Source organism: Triturus cristatus, chromosome 1_1, assembly GCF_964204655.1.
Source record: "Triturus cristatus chromosome 1_1, aTriCri1.1, whole genome shotgun sequence".
NCBI lineage: Eukaryota > Metazoa > Chordata > Amphibia > Caudata > Salamandridae > Triturus > Triturus cristatus.
Genome location: NC_140579.1, coordinates 446,850,781 through 446,873,385, shown reverse-complemented (window position 1 = coordinate 446,873,385; position 22,605 = coordinate 446,850,781). Strand labels below are relative to the sequence as shown.

Below are 22,605 nucleotides of genomic sequence, written 5' to 3'. Positions count from 1 at the left end.
GTTCAGAGGTATGTGGATGCAACTCCAGGCATTTCATACTTCTGCAGTGCACAGGCACTCTGGCAGGAGGTGAAGCCTGGGCATGCTCCTGCAGTGCAGAGGTATGTGGATGGAACTCCTGGCAGTTCATCGTTCTGCAGTGCACAGGCACTGTGGCAGTAAGTGAAGCCTGGGTGTGCTCCTGCAGCGCAGAGGTATGTTGACGCAATTACAGGCAGTTCATAGTTCTGCAGTGCATAAGCACTCTGGCAGGGAGTGAAGCCTGGCTATGCTTCTGCAGTGCTGAGGTATGTGGATGCAACTCCAGGCAGTTCATAGTTCTGCAGTGCACAGGGACTCTGGCAGGGGGTGAAGCCTGGGCATGCTCCTGCAGTGCAGAGGTATGTAGATGCAACTCCAGGCAGTTCATACTTCTGCAGTGCACAGGCACTCTGGCAGGAGGTGAAGCCTGGACATGCTCCTGCAGTGCAGAGGTATGTGGATGCAACTCCAGGCAGTTCATACTTCTGTGGTGCACAGGCACTGTGGCAGGGAGTGAAGCCTGGGCATGCTCCTGCAGCGCAGAGGTATGTTGACGCAATTACAGGCAGTTTATAGTTCTGCAGTGCACAAGCACTCTGGCAGGGAGTGAAGCCTGGCCATGCTCCTGCAGTGCTGAGGTATGGTGACGAAACTCCAGGCAGTTCATACTTCTGTGGTGCACAGGCACTGTATCAGGGAGTGAAGCCTGGGCGTGCTCCTGCGGTGCAGAGGTATGTGGATGCAACTCCAGGCAGTTCATACTTCTGTGGTGCACAGGCACTGTGGCAGGGAGTGAAGCCTGGCCATGCTCCTGGAGTGCAGAGGTATGGTGACACAACTCCAGGTAGTTCATACTTCTGTGGTGCACAGGCACTGTGGCAGGGAGTAAAGCCTTTGCATGCTCCTACAGTGCAGAGGTATGTTGTCGCACTCCAGGCAGTTCATAGTTCTGCAGTGCACAGGCACTGTGGCAGGGAATGAAGCCTGGGCGTGCTCCTGCAGGGCAGAGGTATGTTCACGCAACTCCAGGCAGTTCATACTTCTGCAGTGCATAGGCACTTTGGCAGGGAGTGAAGCCTGGGCGTGCTCCTGCAGTGCAGAGGTATGTTGATACAACTTCAGGTAGTTCATAGTTATGCAGTGCATAGGCACTGTGGCAGGGAGTGAAGCCTGGCCATGCTTCTGCAGTGCAGAGGTATGTTGATGCAACTCCAGGCAGTTCATACTTCTGCAGTGCACAGGAGCAGGGACGGCGTAGAGGATGAACTTGCTTTTGCTGTGTATCTAAATGTACAATTGATGGTTCCCAATTACCTTGTGGATCCATTCCCATGGATTCACAACCCAGTTTAACAAGAGATCAATGTCTAAAACCAAGTAAACAACAGTGCATTGCATTTACAGAGAATGGGGAATTTACTATGCAGGTAAGGTAAGTGGTATTTGTGTATATTTTTAGGTTTCACCTGCACAGTGTTTGCGCTTTGTTTGAAAAATCTATTGTTTGCAATATAAACATAAAAGGGACTTACATCCCACCTCCTCTCTTTCCTGGCTTCTCATTGGTTCCTGAGTGTGCCACTTACCTTTCCTCCATTTCTATTGGCTGTAGTATATTTTCCTGCATTTACCGATGCTTGTTCCTCGTCTGCTTCTATTATCAGTTTCCCCCCACCAAAATACTGTTAACATCCGTATTTGGTGGAATTACATTTCCATACCGTTTTTCCTTTTACTCATGCAGCATATTTACATAACAATTTCTTACCTGGAGAGATTACGTGATTTGCATATAATCACAGGATTTTAAACAGCGCAGCCGAGACTCGAACAGGGATGTCCAGCTCCCAAGTCAGCCGCTCTGGCCACTGCGCCAATCCTCTCTCCTTTATTTTGTTATCCGTCAGGTAGCTCTTTCTTTTTTTTGGACGATGCTTGATGAAAACAGCTCTTTATTAATTACATAGGCAAAACCGATGCATTACCAATGCTTGTTTTAAATAGTTAGAGATAGTGAATAGTTGATGGGTTTAGAATAAATAAAAAAGGAATTCATATATTTATGGCATGATGGATATTAATATTTAGAGATGGGGTGGGAGTTATTTTTTTTATTCACATTCAGTTACATATAAAAATGTGTAAAAAGGACATAGAGAGAAGTGCGAAGTTTTAAACATGTTTAAAATTATTTTTTCCCAAAAATGAACACATTATTCTTATTTGAGTAGTTGATTATGAGGACAACATGAATGCCTTTATACATTTTCCAGAGTTTTTTTTTTAACATTTGTATCAAAACCTGCAGGAGATATACAGTAATATTATTATTGTTTTTATTTTGTTCCATGCAGATCTGTGAGAAAATAGGAGCTGATGTTGTTTAATTTTTACATTTTGTTTTCATATGCTTTTTCATTTTTTTTCTGTAAAAAAGGAAGACGCGATGAGGGTGGCCATGGATCTTTCACTTTCCCCTCGGAGCATACGCAGCTCACCACAGAGCTGCAGTATGATCTGAGATGACAAGTCTGGCTGCCCCTCACGTGCCCCCATCACTTCCTAGGATGCAGCCACAGTAATCACAATACAGGAGGGGTTTGGGTCTGGCATGAGGGATGTGGTGTCTTGGGGTCAGAGCCTTTGCTTGGGTCTTCCTGGCAGCCACTTGGAGGGGGACTAGTGGCGGGGGATACAGCTGGAGACCCCGTTGGAACGGGGGTCTCTAGAGTCAGAGAGTGCCTGCTTGCAGGCCCAGGTTGTGGTGTGACCTGCCTCGGGTACACCTCATCAAATAAAAGGTATTGATTATCAGGGGGAGAATCGAACCGTCCCCCTGGCCAGAGGTGCCCAGTTCTTCACCCTCCTCCCACAATGTCTTTAGCCTCCACCCGATCTGTTGTACTCAAGGTGCGTTCTGGCCCTGTCCAGCTGGGAGAATTTCCCCTGCATTCAGATGTTGAAGGTCCCTCCTCCTCTTCAGTTGTGAAGAGAGGCCGTGGCCGCCCATGGCCCAAGGATGGCCTGCTCTGCCCCTTGTCCTGGTCCTGTTGATCCTGGCTAGCTGGGCCAACTGAAATAGAAGACAAATTATTATGTATTGGTTGTGCACGTCACAACCACACACACCCACATGAGAACTTTGTTCTCCTTTGATTTCACTATCCAAATAGAAGTGCCTTGGAGCCTAAAGTATGTGCACGTTCACCGTGAAGTTCTGATATGACTCACACATTGATATCTTACTTGAATTTAGAAGGTATACACTTCTGTACTGATCAGCCCTCACCTTCAGCATTCTTGTAATCTGTGTTTCCTGTCATTGCTACAAAGTCATCTGCCAATGCCAGTCAACAAAAGGAGATGGGAGACAGTTCGGATGGTTCTGGGATGATCCTGGGATATGTAGTCCCAGCACTCTTATCGTTACACTTAATAACAAATGGCAACTGCTGTGTAGTACTGTATGACACAACACAAATGCAGATTTGAGATTATATCTCTAAATAAGGGCTTGGATATTAGCTTTATTAGGAGGTGAGGCTAATAATTTGATATTCCCTCGCAACAGCACACAGTCTAGTGCCACATTTTTCCTTCAAAGGCTGCTTAGTTGGTGATGTACCCTGGTGAACAGTTGTGGCTAGTTGTTACAGCTACCTTAACTAGACAAATGACAAACAAGCCACTGAAAGGAGGATGTGTATATGAGGACCCCCTTGGAGAAGTTAGTATCATTTTAGAGTGAGACAAAGATCTCAAAGTCTGTCTTTACTCCATGGCACATGATTATCTGTCTTAATCTGAACCCAAATTCACAAAAGGCATACAACTCACTGCATCCAACACCCAACGACCTCTCATCCACATGTTGGACAGTGCCTGTCCCATCCCTCACCCAACGTACACAGCAATTATAAGGCCTTTGGATCACCAGTAATGGTGATGCCAGTGCAAATGTACATACAAATGCAGTAATGGTGCTGCCAGTGCAATTTTACATACAAATGCACAAGTGAGGCTCTTTTCCAACGGTGGCTTCAAAAACTTCAGATTCCAGAAAGCACACAGCTCAGTGCATTCTATGTGCTAGAGTGAGCCTTTGGCCTTATACTGACTGCTGCATTTGCACAGATTAGGTAAATGGAGACATAGGACACCTGATGGTACAGCTCTGTCCTCTCTCACATCAAACTTTCAGTTAATGCACTTACCAGCTCTCTACTGCTCAAACTCCTCCAGCTGAGCATGGAGGGTTGATCATCCTGCCCACAGGACCCACCGGCGAGAGGCGGGGCCAGTGCATATGGTGTTGGGAGGACAGGCCCAATATTTCCTGGGCCTTCAACCTGGACTAGCGTTTTAGGTCCTTCCAGCTCTTACGGCATGCCCTGCCCCGCTAGTCATACACGCCCACTGCACCGCATTGCTCCGCAAAGGTGGTCCAGATTCTGGCACTAGCTACATTACTCAGCTGGTCCTTGGGCCCCTATACAGCTGAGGGTACTTTTCTAGCACCCCCTCTGCTAACTGGTCCAATTCCATTTCGGTGAAAGGGGGTGCCTTTTCCTCAAGTCTCTCAGCCATGTTGGGGGCAGTTTGCTTGTACAGAGCAGTAGGATGGCAGAGGAATTGATCTGGTGCACAGGATGACTCAGAATGAACAGAAAATGTCTGCCAGCAACTTCCTGTGATGTGTTTCCTGCCTAACATTTCCTATATGAAAATCTTGGGTTCCAGACCGTTTTTAGAGTCTCCTGCCTGAGGGCATACTCTCTACATAGGGAGCGGAGACTCCACATATGGAGCGGAGATCCTGAAAATGGGCAGCAATGCAATTTTTACAAAAAGGAACGTTAGGAATGTGAGACAAATGGTAGAACAGGACATAAAAACAGTTGGGACAGGGAAAAGGGTGTGACCAGACACAACATCACATCCCAGAAAAGTTTTCTCCTTTGCATCATGGTACATGAAGTGCACAATTTGCGCTCCCCTCAGTGTACACTATATTGTTACACCAAAGTCAGGGAAAGCAGTATTGTGTATCCCCAGACACACGAGGCCTGATTCTTAAAGTGCCTCATCACTCATGGTGGAGGCCCTTCAACTGTGGGGGAGTCATTGAAGTTGGGGGAAAATCCTCCACAAGGCAATGCTTAAGTCCCTTTGTGAATCAAGCTCCCATTGTCAAAAGATACTGGGAGGTCTCACACATGCACGGATAGTTAATCCTCTGAGGCAATGGATTCCTAAGGGACTTTGTCAACACTATTTGCTAACATCTTGCACATGACATATTGCATGGACAATCTTTTGACTCCTATCAAGAGCTGTTGATTACATACATTGAGTGTGGTTTGCAAAGTAGTCTCGGGATGGAATTTAGGGTCAGAGTGTTAAATGTCTAACTATCATCATTTCCAACAGACAGCAAACCACATGTTGCCTGTAACACAACAGGTTGCTCAAGTGAAAAAAGTGCTAACCAGCAGATCATGGACTCGCATACCCTGCCCTCTGTTCTGTGCAATAGCCCGGTTGCCCAGATTCAGACGTAGCTGAGAGTCCAGAGGTATGTGTAAGCCATGACTTCAAGCTATGTTGTGTAAAACACAACAGGCTACTATGATCTCGCACACATCAGGGGAGTAGCAGCACACCCTCCGCTCCCCCTTCACGGTCACAATATCTGAATCTCAACTTCAGGAGACCAAAAGTGCGCTCTATGATGGCTTGAGTTTGTATGTGTGCCCTACTGTACCTACGCTGAGATACAGTGTATTAGGGAACTTGATAACATGTCCATCTTGCATCTGTACAGTGCATGATCTATACTTTGGTACATGCAGTGTCTGTTGAGGCTGTGTATGTGACATGATGAATATTGTTGTAAAATTGTTGCTTCTGTGAGAAAGCATTTATACATTACATTTAAACATTTCACACATGTTTTGTGCTTGGTACTTGCCCAGTAGCCACATGTTGCCAAATTCTCCCACAGCCATCCGCAGGGCAAGAAGTGACCTGCGGAATACGTAGCTGTCATGGGTGCTGCCTGGAAACACTGCATGCACATCAATGAATCTTCTACCACTGGCATGACAGACACCCTGCACATTGATGGAATGCCATTGGTGTCTGTTGCAGAAGATGTGTGCAATGTGGTGAGGTGGCTGAAGAGCCACATGGGTACAATCAATTGCACCTAGCACACGTGGGAAGTGGGAAATCCCTAGCTACCCTTTGCCTTCTGGTCATGTGTATGGGGCATTCTTATGTGGAGGTGGGTTCTCCTATTGATGCAGCTCAGTACCTGATGCAAGCATCGGGACTGGCTTGCCTTTGAGATACCCACATAGTCACTGGAGACCCTCTAGAACAACCCAATAGCAAGAAAATAGAGAACATCAAGTAACTTAATATAGGCTGGGAATGGCATGTGAGCAACAGAGTCAAGTTCCTGTTCCCACTCACAAACCACCCCCAAGATGACATCTAGGGGGAAACGGTATCTGGCCCTGACATCTTGGCTGGACATCCCAAATAGGTTTATCCTTGTCTGAAAATCCTCTCTCTTCCTTCTCCTCCTCAAATCTTCTTGATGCATGGCAAGGGGGAGAGCAACAAACACATTCATTGACATGTTGAAAGGTCTGAAAGGGTTTGTATGTGTTAGCGCGGCTTTTATGTTTGTTGCAGGGCTGGGATTGGCTGTTGAGCTGCAGTGTTTCAGCTGAAGCAGAGGGGATGGTAAGCATTTCCACATATGTTTGTATTGAAGGCAATGTCCATCTGGCCCGAGCTGGAGATTGCGCCCTGAGTGTGGAGATTTTGGCCCGAGTGTGGGGATTCTGCCCCAAGTGCGGGGATTTCAGCCCGACTGAGGACGTGAAGATATGACTCGTAAATTACCTCTGTGAATACCACAAGTCTCAAAGTTAGACTTTTGTCTCAGATTACCTTCATGAATTGGGCCCCATATCTATAACCAATGCAGAAAATACCCTAATGCAACACTCCATTCCATCACATCGCACCCTTAACCACAGAAGTTAATGTGAAACACCAGGGGATGTTCCCTGGCACTACATCCATGTCCCAAGGAGATAATGCCACCACTGGAGTCAAGCTATCCTGGCTGATGAAGGCTGAAAGCCCGAAACCGGTCCTAGTATGCTTGTTTCCAGTCCAGGGAGGGCCTAGCCTGGCAGTTTGGGGTGGACGGTTCTCACTGGACACAGGGTCAAGACTGATTTGCATATGGCTGGGTCCAAACTGGAATGGCATGGTGAGCAAAAAAACAATAGATTTAGGCCCAGATCTCTGTACTGGGGTGAATGTATGACATTGTTCTGCATTCTGTCCATCAATTGTTCTTTTTGCATTTGTCACCCCGAGTGGGACGGGTATGCCCAGATGTGGGTCCCGTGCTCTCCATGCCACTGGAGTCAAGCTATCCTGGCTGATGAGGGCTGAAAGCCCGAAACCGGTCCTAGGATGCTTGTTTCCAGTCCAGGGAGGACCTGGCCTGGCAGTTCCGGCTGGACTGTTCCCATTGGGCACAGGGTCAAGGCTAATTAGCATATGGCTGGGTCCAAACTGGAATGGCATGGTGAGCCAAAACACTAAGGATTTAGGCCCAGATCTCTGTACTGGGGTGAATGTATGACATTGTTCTGCATTCTGTCCATCAATTGTTCTTTTTGCTTTTTTCCACATCCTGCCAACATCCTAAAACACAAATTCTATATCCAAAGCAAACCCTCTCCAATACAGTACTCAGTCCCATCATACCACACATTTAACCACAGAAGATAACATGAAACATAATGATGACATTCTAAGTCACCGCATTCATATCTCAAAGAGATAGTGCCACTACACCCTGTTAGCGTCTGAAAACATCACATTGCTAGCCAAAGCTGATAATACCATGTGAGAAGTTGGCCTGGTATATGCTGTTCACTAGTTCTAGTGACCACCTTGTACCATGCCAAGCAACCCTTATGGTGTGGTTGTAAGTCAACCTTTTCGGACTAGCTGCCCTAGTGGTAGCGTAGGCTAAGCAGTCTTTGAGGCTAAACTCGTGAAGCGTGTTAAGCCAGCTGTTTTACCAAATGCAACCCCCTTTTATACCAATGAAAGGACACCACACAGATATATATTCAAAATATATATGTATTTATTTATCAAAGTAACCCCTAGTCTCTTTATGAGCACAGGAGCACAAATCGTCAAACAAGATTATCACAGAATACACAGAAGTTGCACGTTATATGGATAGGCCCTGGTGGCCACTCAAACCATATACTAAAATAGTGGTATAAGTACCACGAACAGAAAAGGGAAAAGGCCTAGGGCCTCTAGAATCGCTGGGCCTACAAGGAGCTAACGTCAGTTAGTGACCAGGAGGTCCACGGGTGGCGTGTGCAGAGCAAATAGTCACACGCGTGCTCCCATAGGTTTCAATGGGTGCGTAAAAAGTACAAAGTTACTGCAAAAGGAATCTTCCGGATGACCTAGGAACTTAAGATTTGGAACACAGGCACTAGAGATGTATTACTACACATGGGCACCGGAGTACCAGCTTTACCTCACCCACAGGAAGCGGGTGCATAGGCCTCAAAGTGCGTCGGGTTTCTTCTATCTGTTCCGTTGAGCCTGGGACAAAGATGCTGCAGGCGGTCGGTCGGGAAGAGATGCAGTGGATCCAAGAGTGGATCGGAGATGTTGAAGACCTGTAAGCAGAGGGGACAGTGTTCACAGTCACTAGCCAGTGACCAGCGTGGCACCAGGTGGGTACCAGGCGATGTCGGGTGCAAACAGGTGATGAGGGGTAGCTTGTCTCCGCAGCCACGTGGTCCCTGGAGGTCGACGACGTCCAGGAGTCGGCTCACGAGCTGTCCCACGCAGGCTCTCGCTGTCGGCGGTGTCGGCGACTTGATCGAAGCAAACAAGCCTTGGCAAAAGCAATTGTAGGAGGATTCGGAAATCAGCTGTTGGTTCTGACCAGCAAGGTCAGAGGGATTGCTCCTTTGGAGGGGAGCAAGGGCCAGTCTGGAGCAACCAGACCAGCGGTGTTTGTCGTAGATTTCGTCGCCAAGATGGCCACTAGCCAGCGGGCCAGCAACCGGTTAGGCGCGTCGAGTGGCAAAATGCAGAAGGGCCCCACGCAGATCGTGGAGATGCTGGAGGGCTCACCTTTGGTGCAGATGCTGCTCGAGGGTTGGGCTTCTCAGGACCCAAAGCACAACTTGGAGGGAGCCTCGGTTGTTGCACTGGTCAGCTTGTCGTAGTCGTTTCAAGATGGCTGGCTCCACGTGTCTCGGTGCCTCCACGGGTCTCCTCTTTTCAGGGACTGTGGATCGGGCGGTGAGAGGTCTGGAGGTCCAGGTCTTGTCAGTCTCTGGGCTCGGGCTCCGGCGGGAGGCGGCGGCAAAGCAGACGGTGATTCGCTGGATGGTGCTTGCGTTAGCAAGGTGGTCACTCCCTGACCACAGGGGAGATTTTCTTCAGTCTTCTGTGCAGCAGAATGTCGAAGTTCCCGTCTTCTTCTTAGTTTCAAGTTGATTCCAGGATGTCCGAAGTCTTAGGACACAGCTCCTACCTTTAAGCGGATTCTAGGGGCCGGACTACCTGCTAGGTCCCTCCCTAAGGGTGGGACCAGGAAGGGGGGTGGTTACACCCCCAATCCTTTGTCCAGCTCGCCCCAGGCCCGGGACTGGTGTGCCCCAGGACCGGTTTGAACTGGCATATGCACCGAGGCTCCTTGTGAGCCACAGGCATGTCTGGTTTCTTTCAAGCCCTACCTGACCAATACACAAAATCCTGTCTGGGGTGGTGCACGCACCTCCCCTGGCAGGAAACCCTTTGTCCACACCTCCCAAGCTGGAAGGACTCCCAGCAGCAGGAGGGCAGACTTGTGTCTGTGGTGGCAGCATCCATTTTGTGGAGCTGAGGCTATGTCTGATTTTACCCGGGTTTCAGGTACTGTACATGTCGTGTCCCTCTAGAAGGGTGGAATGCTAACCCCGTCGCCAGAATTGGCGAGGGGTTAGTATTCCAATTCGTATGACACCTTACTCGACATGTTTTGATAAAGCCAAACCAAAGATAGCATTTAACCGCGAGGTTCATAATGCACTTAAGAGTATATGGTATGACGATATCTGGAAACAGTAGAAGGAAGTTGTTCCGACCACTGCAGACAGGCTCAGCTCATGCCAGAGCACCATCTCACATGGAACCAAGCACTCTGCCTTCAGGATTGTTAAGGCCTGCCATAGGAGTGACTTATAGGTTACCAGGTGTCCCATTTAAGTTTAGGTATAGGTATACTACACCTAAGTAAGAGGTGATTACACCAACTTACCCCAGCTGAGTGATCAGCCAGTTGTGTCAGATTGTTAGGCCAAGCCTGGGGTGGCATAATACATGCTTCAGCCCCTGGCAGGCCTTGGATACACCAATGCCCTGGGTACCTAGTGTACACTGGTACAGGGGCTGACAGGGTGATCCAACCAATTGGGTATGTACCTAGGGTACATGGAGTCCATTTTACAGAGAGAGCAGATAGCCTGAGAGCCTGAATGGCAGGATCTCAGGCCAACTAAGTCGAAAAACCAGCTAGACACTAGGCAAAAATTTGGGGGTAACCATAGTCAGATATCCACCTTCCTACACAACCCCCCCCCAAACGAAGGGAGATAAGGCTGACCTTGACCAGGTAAGCCTATATTGCCCAAGTGGCCATATAAGGAGGAACCAGCACTGGCATGGTTACCCCCTGTCTCATGGTCCACTAAGCAATCCCTCACCCTAAGGGTATCAGAGGGTCTCCACCATAGGGAATCTCTACCTGTGGTGTGTCTTGGCAAAGTAAAAGGCTAACCGCTGTCAGTTTTCCAATGCCCAGGAGTTTTACACTCATGGCAGTAGGGCTTTTTAGCTGTGGTAGAGGAGGGAGCTTGGGACCCACCACCCTGTGTGGAGTTTTGGGGCCCTGAGGAAGGTTTCTCTTTTTCTTTATCCCCACCCTTCTCTTGAGGCTTGGTGGTATCTTTCTTTTGGTCACCACCCTGGTTTTTAGGCCTGATCCTGGTCCTGACCCATTTATCTGCCCTCTTTCCCAATTCTTGGGGAGAGGTCAAATCTGAGTCTACCAGGTGTTGATGGAGAAGCTGGTTTTGACAATTACTTAAAATCTGCTCTCTCATCATCAAATTGTACAATCCTGTATAATCAGACACCTTACTTCCCAGCAACCAACCCTCCAAAGCCTTAGTGGCACATTCCACATATTCAGACCAGTCCTGAGTCTGTGTCTTCTGGGTGTCTCTGAACATTAACCTGTACTGTTCAGTGGTTAAGCCTAACCCATCAACTAGGACACTCTTCAGGACTCTGTAATTTCTGACATCCTCTTCTCTAACAGTGAGGAGTCTATCTCTGCCTCTCCCCTCAAAGGAGAGCCATAAGATTGCTGCCCACTGGTCTTCAGGAACCTGCTGCACTTTGCAGGCTCTCTCAAGAGCAGTCATCCATTTGTGGATGTCATCCCCACTTTTGTAGGGGGGCACAATCTTGGACAGGTTCCTATTGTCAAAGACCCTATCTTTGTCCCTAGGGACATTGCTGCCACCAGTGGGTATAGACCCACTCTCTCTATGCTGCCTAGCCTTGCTCAGTTTTTCTTCCATCAGGGCTACTTCTAGCTCCTGCTTCCTGATCCTCAGCTGGGCTTCCTGCATTCTGGCCTCATGTTCCCTCCTCTGAGGGGTGGTCAGTCTCCTTCTGGAGTGACCTTGAGAGCCTCTAGAGCCATGGGAAGCATTGGAGTCACCTGAGCGATTCCTTTGCCTTCCAAGCCCTGTGTTAAGTCCACTGGGGAGATCCAATGGGGTGAACCCACTGTCAGTCCCCAATAGCCTTAGTTTAGCTGGGCCAAGTATAACACTTGGCACTGGGCTAGTTCTCCCTTCATCCCCACTCACATCTGTATCCCCATCACTTTCTTCCTCTGTGGTAGGCATCCCATCTAAGGGGTGACTATTGAAAGGGGGTACCTCTGTGGCATCTTCAGAAGGGGGGCCTCCTGTTCCTGACCCTAAGGGGGCTAACTGGGAAGCTTTCCTGAGTTCTCTCTGATTCTCATCATTTTGTAAGAGTTCTCTGAGCTCAGCAGAGGTAGGGTTCTTGGGCTGTTTAAGGCCTCTAAGAGTTGCCAAATGCCTGAGCTCATTCTGGTTAAGGGTAGCAAAGCTGGATGTTGCCCTCTGGGGGTCACTCTCAACAGAGATGGGTACAGTGGACCCCTCTGCCCCGGCCATTGCTCTTAAGTGTGGGTGGATGTGTTGCAATCTACCTACACTTGTGTTTACCTACTAAACCTATCTAGTAGTTGTAGTCAGGGTGTGCTACTCCCTTTGCTCTACAACAACTAAGTTCAGTAGAACTTATGTATATCTAATCTTGTTTTATATGTACCTACAGGTAACTATGTGATCTTTCAATTGGTAACCAAGAGATTACAATGGTAAAACACAGCAAGCTCAAATCCAACCGCTGCTCACCAATGTGAGAAGTTGGCCTGGTATATGCTGTTCACTAGTTCTAGTGACCACCTTGTACCATGCCAAGCAACCCTTATGGTGTGGTTGTAAGTCAACCTTTTCGGACTAGCTGCCCTAGTGGTAGCGTAGGCTAAGCAGTCTTTGAGGCTAAACTCGTGAAGCGTGTTAAGCCAGCTGTTTTACCAAATGCAACCCCCTTTTATACCAATGAAAGGACACCACACAGATATATATTCAAAATATATATGTATTTATTTATCAAAGTAACCCCTAGTCTCTTTATGAGCACAGGAGCACAAATCGTCAAACAAGATTATCACAGAATACACAGAAGTTGCACGTTATATGGATAGGCCCTGGTGGCCACTCAAACCATATACTAAAATAGTGGTATAAGTACCACGAACAGAAAAGGGAAAAGGCCTAGGGCCTCTAGAATCGCTGGGCCTACAAGGAGCTAACGTCAGTTAGTGACCAGGAGGTCCACGGGTGGCGTGTGCAGAGCAAATAGTCACACGCGTGCTCCCATAGGTTTCAATGGGTGCGTAAAAAGTACAAAGTTACTGCAAAAGGAATCTTCCGGATGACCTAGGAACTTAAGATTTGGAACACAGGCACTAGAGATGTATTACTACACATGGGCACCGGAGTACCAGCTTTACCTCACCCACAGGAAGCGGGTGCATAGGCCTCAAAGTGCGTCGGGTTTCTTCTATCTGTTCCGTTGAGCCTGGGACAAAGATGCTGCAGGCGGTCGGTCGGGAAGAGATGCAGTGGATCCAAGAGTGGATCGGAGATGTTGAAGACCTGTAAGCAGAGGGGACAGTGTTCACAGTCACTAGCCAGTGACCAGCGTGGCACCAGGTGGGTACCAGGCGATGTCGGGTGCAAACAGGTGATGAGGGGTAGCTTGTCTCCGCAGCCACGTGGTCCCTGGAGGTCGACGACGTCCAGGAGTCGGCTCACGAGCTGTCCCACGCAGGCTCTCGCTGTCGGCGGTGTCGGCGACTTGATCGAAGCAAACAAGCCTTGGCAAAAGCAATTGTAGGAGGATTCGGAAATCAGCTGTTGGTTCTGACCAGCAAGGTCAGAGGGATTGCTCCTTTGGAGGGGAGCAAGGGCCAGTCTGGAGCAACCAGACCAGCGGTGTTTGTCGTAGATTTCGTCGCCAAGATGGCCACTAGCCAGCGGGCCAGCAACCGGTTAGGCGCGTCGAGTGGCAAAATGCAGAAGGGCCCCACGCAGATCGTGGAGATGCTGGAGGGCTCACCTTTGGTGCAGATGCTGCTCGAGGGTTGGGCTTCTCAGGACCCAAAGCACAACTTGGAGGGAGCCTCGGTTGTTGCACTGGTCAGCTTGTCGTAGTCGTTTCAAGATGGCTGGCTCCACGTGTCTCGGTGCCTCCACGGGTCTCCTCTTTTCAGGGACTGTGGATCGGGCGGTGAGAGGTCTGGAGGTCCAGGTCTTGTCAGTCTCTGGGCTCGGGCTCCGGCGGGAGGCGGCGGCAAAGCAGACGGTGATTCGCTGGATGGTGCTTGCGTTAGCAAGGTGGTCACTCCCTGACCACAGGGGAGATTTTCTTCAGTCTTCTGTGCAGCAGAATGTCGAAGTTCCCGTCTTCTTCTTAGTTTCAAGTTGATTCCAGGATGTCCGAAGTCTTAGGACACAGCTCCTACCTTTAAGCGGATTCTAGGGGCCGGACTACCTGCTAGGTCCCTCCCTAAGGGTGGGACCAGGAAGGGGGGTGGTTACACCCCCAATCCTTTGTCCAGCTCGCCCCAGGCCCGGGACTGGTGTGCCCCAGGACCGGTTTGAACTGGCATATGCACCGAGGCTCCTTGTGAGCCACAGGCATGTCTGGTTTCTTTCAAGCCCTACCTGACCAATACACAAAATCCTGTCTGGGGTGGTGCACGCACCTCCCCTGGCAGGAAACCCTTTGTCCACACCTCCCAAGCTGGAAGGACTCCCAGCAGCAGGAGGGCAGACTTGTGTCTGTGGTGGCAGCATCCATTTTGTGGAGCTGAGGCTATGTCTGATTTTACCCGGGTTTCAGGTACTGTACATGTCGTGTCCCTCTAGAAGGGTGGAATGCTAACCCCGTCGCCAGAATTGGCGAGGGGTTAGTATTCCAATTCGTATGACACCTTACTCGACATGTTTTGATAAAGCCAAACCAAAGATAGCATTTAACCGCGAGGTTCATAATGCACTTAAGAGTATATGGTATGACGATATCTGGAAACAGTAGAAGGAAGTTGTTCCGACCACTGCAGACAGGCTCAGCTCATGCCAGAGCACCATCTCACATGGAACCAAGCACTCTGCCTTCAGGATTGTTAAGGCCTGCCATAGGAGTGACTTATAGGTTACCAGGTGTCCCATTTAAGTTTAGGTATAGGTATACTACACCTAAGTAAGAGGTGATTACACCAACTTACCCCAGCTGAGTGATCAGCCAGTTGTGTCAGATTGTTAGGCCAAGCCTGGGGTGGCATAATACATGCTTCAGCCCCTGGCAGGCCTTGGATACACCAATGCCCTGGGTACCTAGTGTACACTGGTACAGGGGCTGACAGGGTGATCCAACCAATTGGGTATGTACCTAGGGTACATGGAGTCCATTTTACAGAGAGAGCAGATAGCCTGAGAGCCTGAATGGCAGGATCTCAGGCCAACTAAGTCGAAAAACCAGCTAGACACTAGGCAAAAATTTGGGGGTAACCATAGTCAGATATCCACCTTCCTACATACCATAATACAATACTCTATCCCATTTCACCACACCCTTAACCACAGAAGATAATGTGAAATGCCATGATGACAATATCAATAAACAAAGCATATAATGCCATAATACAACACTCCCTTAACCATAGATGATAATGCAAAACATGCTCATAACATTCCAAGACTGTAATGATTTGTGCTGGAAAGGAACATGGGGTAATGTAGCAGTCGTAGTAGTGACTGCATTGTAAAGGCAAATCGTGGTATTGACTGCGTGGTAAAGGATGTTTCTCCAGTCTATAATCTCTTGAATGACCAAATGAAAGGACAACCACACCAGGTATATATTTAAAATATATGTATTTAAGATAAAAACACACCCCTTTAGTCTCTTTATGAGGCTAGAGTTTGAAGTACTGAAGTTACAAGTCAGTAATCAACAGTATTAGCACAAATACACGTTTGGGCCCTAGGGGCGTACCAAACCATATACCAATAAAGTGGTATAAGAACCACGACTGAACTAGACACAAGGCCTAGAGTCTGTAGAAGTGCTTGGACTACAAGGAACCACCCAAGGTAGTGACACAGGGGACCCACAAGGGACGCGTGCAGTGTGAGAACACAGCCGCGAATCGCCGTTTACTTCTATGGGGAAAGTCGCGGTTGGAATTTAAGAGTTTAAGGACACTTAGAGGATGTCTACGAGCGAACCCTTTTGGACTTACAGGTGTCTAGGGCCAACCCCCACGGGAGTTACCTCACCCAGGGAAGCCGGGTGCATAGGTGTCAAATGGTGTTGGGTCGCGTCGCTGATTTCAATGGAAGCTGCTCAAGAAATGCTGCTGCCGTGAAGAGGAGAAGTGTCCGAAGCGATCCAAGCCCGGATCAAGGATGGAAAGAACCTGAAAGCAGAGGGGACAGAGTCTGGGTCACTTAGCAGTGACCAAGTGCACAATAGTCCAATGCCCACAGATGTCGGGGGCTTCAGGTGAGTTGATGGGTGTCTTGACACTTCGGCCACGACGTCCAGGAGGCGTCGACGACAACCAGGAGCTGGATTCGAGCTGTACCACGAAGTCTATCGAGTCTTGTGGTGTCGGCGACCAGATTGGACCCAACAAGCCTTGGCAACAGCAAGTCACTTGGAATCAGAGAAAGGATGTTGGTGCAGACCAGCAAGGTCTGGGGGACTCACCCAGTGAGGGTAAGTCGGGGCACATCTGGAGCAACCAGGAAAGCCCAATCAGAAGAGGAGTTGCCTTCGTGGGGACCTACTAGCCAACGGGCTAGCGATCGCAAAGGAGCCTCAAGCGGTTGCACTGGAAACTAGCCCACGGGTCACTCGTGGAGTGGAGGCCAGAAATCTTCGGTGCAGGAGGTGCTCAAGGCTGGGGCTACTTGGAGCACAACTTTGACGAAGACCAGGAAGATGATGGATCAGCAAAAGATCACGGTGTCCAGGGGTCACATTCCACATCACCCACGATAGCCACGGGCCTCAGCTTTGTTGTGGACTCAGGGCAGCCTCGGGGAAGTCTGAAAATCCACCTCTGGGGATGCAGAGACTTCGGCGTCCGGTGGGTGCTTCAGAATTGCAGACCGGACAATTGCTTCTTTGGTGCCTGCCAAGCAGGGGAGTCACTCCTTGACCCCAAGGGAGATTTCTTCAGTCTTCTAGTTAAAGTAGAACGTCGAAGGTCCAGGATATATGTTGCAGAGTTTCGTCCAGGGTAATCTAAAGTCGCAAGGACTGGGTTCCCATACTTATACAAAGTTAGGGGGTTGGATATACTCTAGGGATCCACCTATGTCAGGGTTTGGAAAGAGGGGTGGTTACACCCATTTCCTTTGTTCAGTTTCGTGCCAGAACAGGGGCAGGTAGCCCCTGTAACCGGTTTGAACTGGACTATGCACAGGGACACCAAGTGTGCCCCCAGTGCAGGACTTCAAAGCACCAGAGAGTGCTCCCGCCCAGCCCCAGCCTGTCTGGGGAGGTGGTTACACCTCCCTGTGACAGGAAACCTATTGTCCAGGCCTCCCCTGCTGGAGTTTCTGTCAGCAGCAGGAGGCCAGACCCGTATCTGTGGCAGTGGCATCCATTTTGTGATGCCAGGGCTTTAGAAAGTCTTTACCGGGTAGACCAGTGTGAACATGTCTCTCCCTCTAGAAGGGTGTAATGCTACCCCCGCTGCCAGAACTCCAGTAGTATTCCAAAGCGTTTGACACCAAACACAACATGTTTCCGTGCAGCCATCCCCAAGTTAGCATTTACCACAAGGTTATAATGCACTTAAGAGTATATGGTCAGGCTGCACAACAAACAGCATCAGAGGAGGTACTCCGAACCCTGCGGAGGGGCTCTGCTCATGCAGGGGCACCCTCTAACATAAAAACCAAGCACTCTGCCTTCAGGATTGTTAAGGCCTGCCACAGGAGTGACTTATAGGTTTTATATGTGTGTGCAATGGTAGTGATATAGGTAGCCTATACCACAGTAAGGGGTGCAAGCACCACCTTAATCAGGCTGCAGTAGCAGACCTGTGGTGTCATTTTGGAGTGCTTCCCAGTGGTGGCATAATACATGCTTCAGCCCCTGGTAGGCCTCTGAGCTACCTATGCCCTAGGTACATAGTATACCATATACTAGGGGCTTATAAGGCACTCCAGAATCCAATTAGAAATGTACCTAATGTACATGGAAACCATTTTAGAGAGGAAGCAGCTAGGCTGGGGTCCCGATTAGCAGGGCCATAGCCAGAATAAGGTCGAAAAACAGTGAAACACCAGCAAAAAGTGGGGGTACCCATGTGAAGCAGATCCTACTCTCCTACACAGAAGATAATGCAAAACACCATGATGACATTCAAAGTCACCACATCAATATACCAAGGACATAATTCCTCCACACCCTGCCAACATCGCAATACACATTATCTATAGCCAAAGCAAATATTACCATAATACAACACTCCATCCTACAGCACTACACTCTTAACCACAGAAGATAATGCGAAACACCATGACGTCATTTCAAGACACCACACCTATACCATAACACTCACATCTTAATTTTAACCCTAACCTAATGACGACACCTTAAAATGCCCTCTTTCTAATTCCTAAGAATATGATCATTACCCACACTGGTTGGTTGTGTTATTATTTACTAGGGATCCAACAGTCAACTTAGAAATCAAAATGGCCGCTCAACTTCTACATCTGTAAATGTTTCCTACTCATCTATCATACGTTTTAAAATCACAATCGTACACCTTGGTAGAAAGCCTCTCGACGCTATGGAATAAAGAGTAAATGCTGACTAAAAGAGAAGAAAGGGCTATATGTGAACGGCCAAATTAGAAAAGGCTAACTTTTCCACACTGCCTCACAACACCACACCTATATCAAAAATATCTCTTCCAAACCCCTAGAAGATGTTGCCACAGACCGTGAACCAACACAAAACTCATCCCCATAAATAAATTACATAGCACATGCCCACATTTGAAGATGTCGCATCAGCCCCATAGAAATAAAAAGCCACAGCACAACACCCCTAGACACCACATTCATACCCCCAAACCGACACCAACCATTGTAGAATCCAAGATAAGAAATTATAAATAAATAGTTGATTGCCAGAGTCAATGTCGGTGCAACAGATCCCAAAAGTTCTTGCCCTGTATGTAGAAAATGCCCCTGATGTGCTCCAACGAGTACGATGAGGAGAAACCCAAAATGCCTTTTAGGTACAAGACAACCCCAAAAGATACTGCTTAGTCTCTGTTAGCACAACCAAGGAGTGCACGCAGAGTTTTGTCATAGTATTCACAATCTGTTCCTTCATTTTACTTACTCCTACAAAACCTCTAGCCAACACGTGTTTTGACTTGCATCATAGCCTAGACTTCCTCAAGGCATGAGTACTAATAATTCTTGCACATAGTAATCACAAGGATTAAAGTTTTCAGAGTAAGAGTTGTCATGTTCAGTCACATGGGTATATATGTCAAGTTAGACACATTATGTTGGTTTGCGGTTACTAACAGTGTGATTCTATTTGAAGGTACCTTGAATTGCGACTCACACTACGGCAGATTATATACCAGTTTGATTGAACATGACACCTCACTTGTGGGACTGTGGTTTTTTTGTTCACTTTTTGTAGTGTGGTTACTGTGGTGAGATCGAAGACATTTGTGAGAATTATTATTAGAATTATTATTACTAAGACCTGAGGAAGTCTAGGCGGTGATGCTTGATGAAACATGTTAGCTAGACTAGAGGCTTTGAAGATGTAATGAAAAAAAGGAACAGATCATGATTCCTATGTCCAACACATGCTGAACACTGAACAAATGCAAAGTAACCTGCCTAAAGGCCAACATAGCAAGGCAGCCTGAAACCGTATCCAGTATTGTTAATCACCTGTAAATGTATAAAGGACCTTTTACTACTCTGTTCGCTATTTTTGCCTGAATATATAGGCGTACCTGCCACCTGAGAATCTCTTCAGACCACTGTACATCAGTGTCGTTATCCCCTACCTACACTACATTACTTATCTTGTCACTATCACACTTACTCTCTACTTTCTCTGTCCTTATCTCCTATCTCTATTACATTACCTAGTTATGTACCTCTCTACTATCACTCTTACTCTCTACATCCACTGCCCTCATCTCCCATCTCCACTATATTACGTACATTTCTACTATCACACTTACTCTCTACCTCCACTGTCCTTTTCCCCTATGTCCACTCCGTTATGCACCTTTCTACTATCATCCTTACTCTCTATCTCTGATGCCCCTAATTACTATCTCCACTACATTACATACCTCTCTGCTATCACCCTTACGCTCTACCTCCACTGCCCTCATCTCCCATCTCCACTATATTATGCACCGCTCTACTACCACCCTTACCCTCTATCTCCACTGTCCTTATCTCCTAACTCCATTACATTACGTGTCTCTGTACTATCACCCTTACTCTCTACCTCTGCTGTACATATTTCCCATCTCCACTATGTTTTGCACATTTCTAGTATCGTCCTTGCTCTCTACTTCCACTGTCCTTTTCCCCTATGTCCACTATGTTATGCACCTTTCTACTATCACCCTCACTCTCCATCTCTGATGCCCCTAATTCATATCTCCACTACTATACGTACCCTTCTACTATCACCCTTACTCTCTACCTCCACTGCCCTCATCTACCATCTCCACTATATTTTGTTCCACTCTACTATCCCCCTTACTCTCTACCTCCACTGCCCGTATCTCCTATCTCCACTATATTACGTATTTCTCTTTCACACCTTCTCTCTAGCTCCACTGTCCTTCACCCCTTTATGCTCTACATTCCGCACCTCTCTACTATCACCCTTACTCTGTACCTCCACTCTCCTTTACCCCTATCTCCGCTATATTACATATCTCTCTGCTATCACCCTTACTCTCTATCTTGGCTGTTCTTATCTCCCATTCCACTATGTTACGCACCTCTCTGCTATCACCCTTTCTTACTACCTCCATTCTCCTTTACCGCTATCTCTGCTATCTGCTATTACATACCTCTCTGCTATCACTCGAAGGGGCATATCAACAACAACCGGCGATAATGCAGGTGTTAGGAAAGTAGCGATTACAGGTGTTATCGCTAGGAGAAATGTCGCTTAGCGACATTTCTCCTATCATGTCAGGTCAGGAACGCCCACTTTGCATCTCATTAGAGATGCAAAGCTGGGCGTTAGAAATCCCCACGCTAAAGCAAGGTTTCACGCGTTAGCGTGACCTTGCTAATATAGCGATAAAATTATCGCCGCTTTTCGGCCGAAAACGATCGCTAAAGCGGCGATAATTTTTTATCGCCTCGTTGTAAATATGCCCCTTACTCTCTACCTCCACTGCCCTTATCTCCCATCTCCTCTATATTGCATACCTCTCTGCTATCACCCTTACTATCTACCTCCACTGCCCTTATCTCCTATCTCCACTATATTACGTATTTCACTATGACACCTTTCTATCACCACTGTCCTAGTCTCCTATCTGCTCTACATTAGACACCTCTCTACTATCACCCTTACTCTCTACCTCCACTCTCCTTTACTGCTATCTACGCTATATTACGTATCTCTCTACTATCATCCTTTCTCTCTACCTCTGCTGTTCTTTTCTCCCATTCCACTATGTTATGTACTGCTCCACTATTACCCTTCTAATCTACATCCATTGTCCTTCACCCCTATCTCCACTACATTACTCACCTTTCTAGTATCATCCTTGCTCTCTATCTCTGATGCCCCTAATTACTATCTCCACTACATTGTATACCTCTCTACCATTATCCTTACTCTGTACCTCAGCTCCCCTTTTCTGCTATCTCCACGTCTTTATGTATACGTCTACTATTAACCTTACTCTCTACCTCCACTGTCCTTATTTCCTGTCTCCACTACCTTACATGGGGGCATATTTACAAGGGCCATATCTCCGCCCTATTTACAAGAGGGTGATAACATGCATTAGCGCATGTTAGCACCCTTTTACCCGATGGCTCCCTTTGCATCTCTAACGAGATGCAAAGTGGGCGTCACTGGGCAGTACAACCTTGTAAATATCGCTGATGTACACATTGCGATATTTACAAGGCTGCCCACGTGTTTTAGCAGACGTTAGTTTTTGGAGAAAACAGCTGTTTTCTCCAAAAACTAACGTCTGCTAAAATGCAGACTTAGCTATATTTACCATTGGGGGTGGATTATGCTGATACGACCACATGGTCGTATCAGCAAGGTTATCGCTGTTTTCCATGGAACATCGCTGTAAAACCAGCGATGTTCCATGGAAAACATCGCTATCGCTGGGAAATTATCGCCCTTGCGCTATGTGTTGTTAATTCAACGCTAGCATGGCGATAATTTCCTGCAATAGCCGGCGATAAAATTACTCACGCTAAGAGCGGCCAGCGATAATTATCACTGCCGCTTGTTAATATGCCCCATGCTTCTCTACAATTATCCTTGTATACGTCTCTACTATCTCCCTTAATCTTTACCTCTACAGTCCTTTCCCCCTATCTTCACTTCTTTACATATTTCTCTGTTATCACATTTACTCTACATTCCTGCTGTCCTTATCTCCACTCTTTCCTCAACGTTCTCTCACTGCCCTGCCTCTGACTCCTTCAACACTCTGCACTAGTTCACCAGTTCACCAGTTTACTCTTGTCTCCTTGCCTTTCATTTGGGATCTGGCACAGTAGGGTT

At 47.7% G+C, this 22,605-nt stretch overlaps 1 long non-coding RNA gene across 1 annotated transcript in view; it reads right to left on the bottom strand.

Moving 5' to 3' along the window:
* Positions 1-2,117: 2,117 nt before the first annotated feature.
* The window catches only part of LOC146870419 (uncharacterized), a 225,697-nt gene continuing 205,209 nt past the window's right edge, over positions 2,118-22,605 (bottom strand). Inside the window, exon 4 of the long non-coding RNA XR_014977022.1 lies at positions 2,118-3,094. This is a non-coding gene — a long non-coding RNA (uncharacterized LOC146870419). The remainder of the gene's footprint in view (positions 3,095-22,605) is intronic.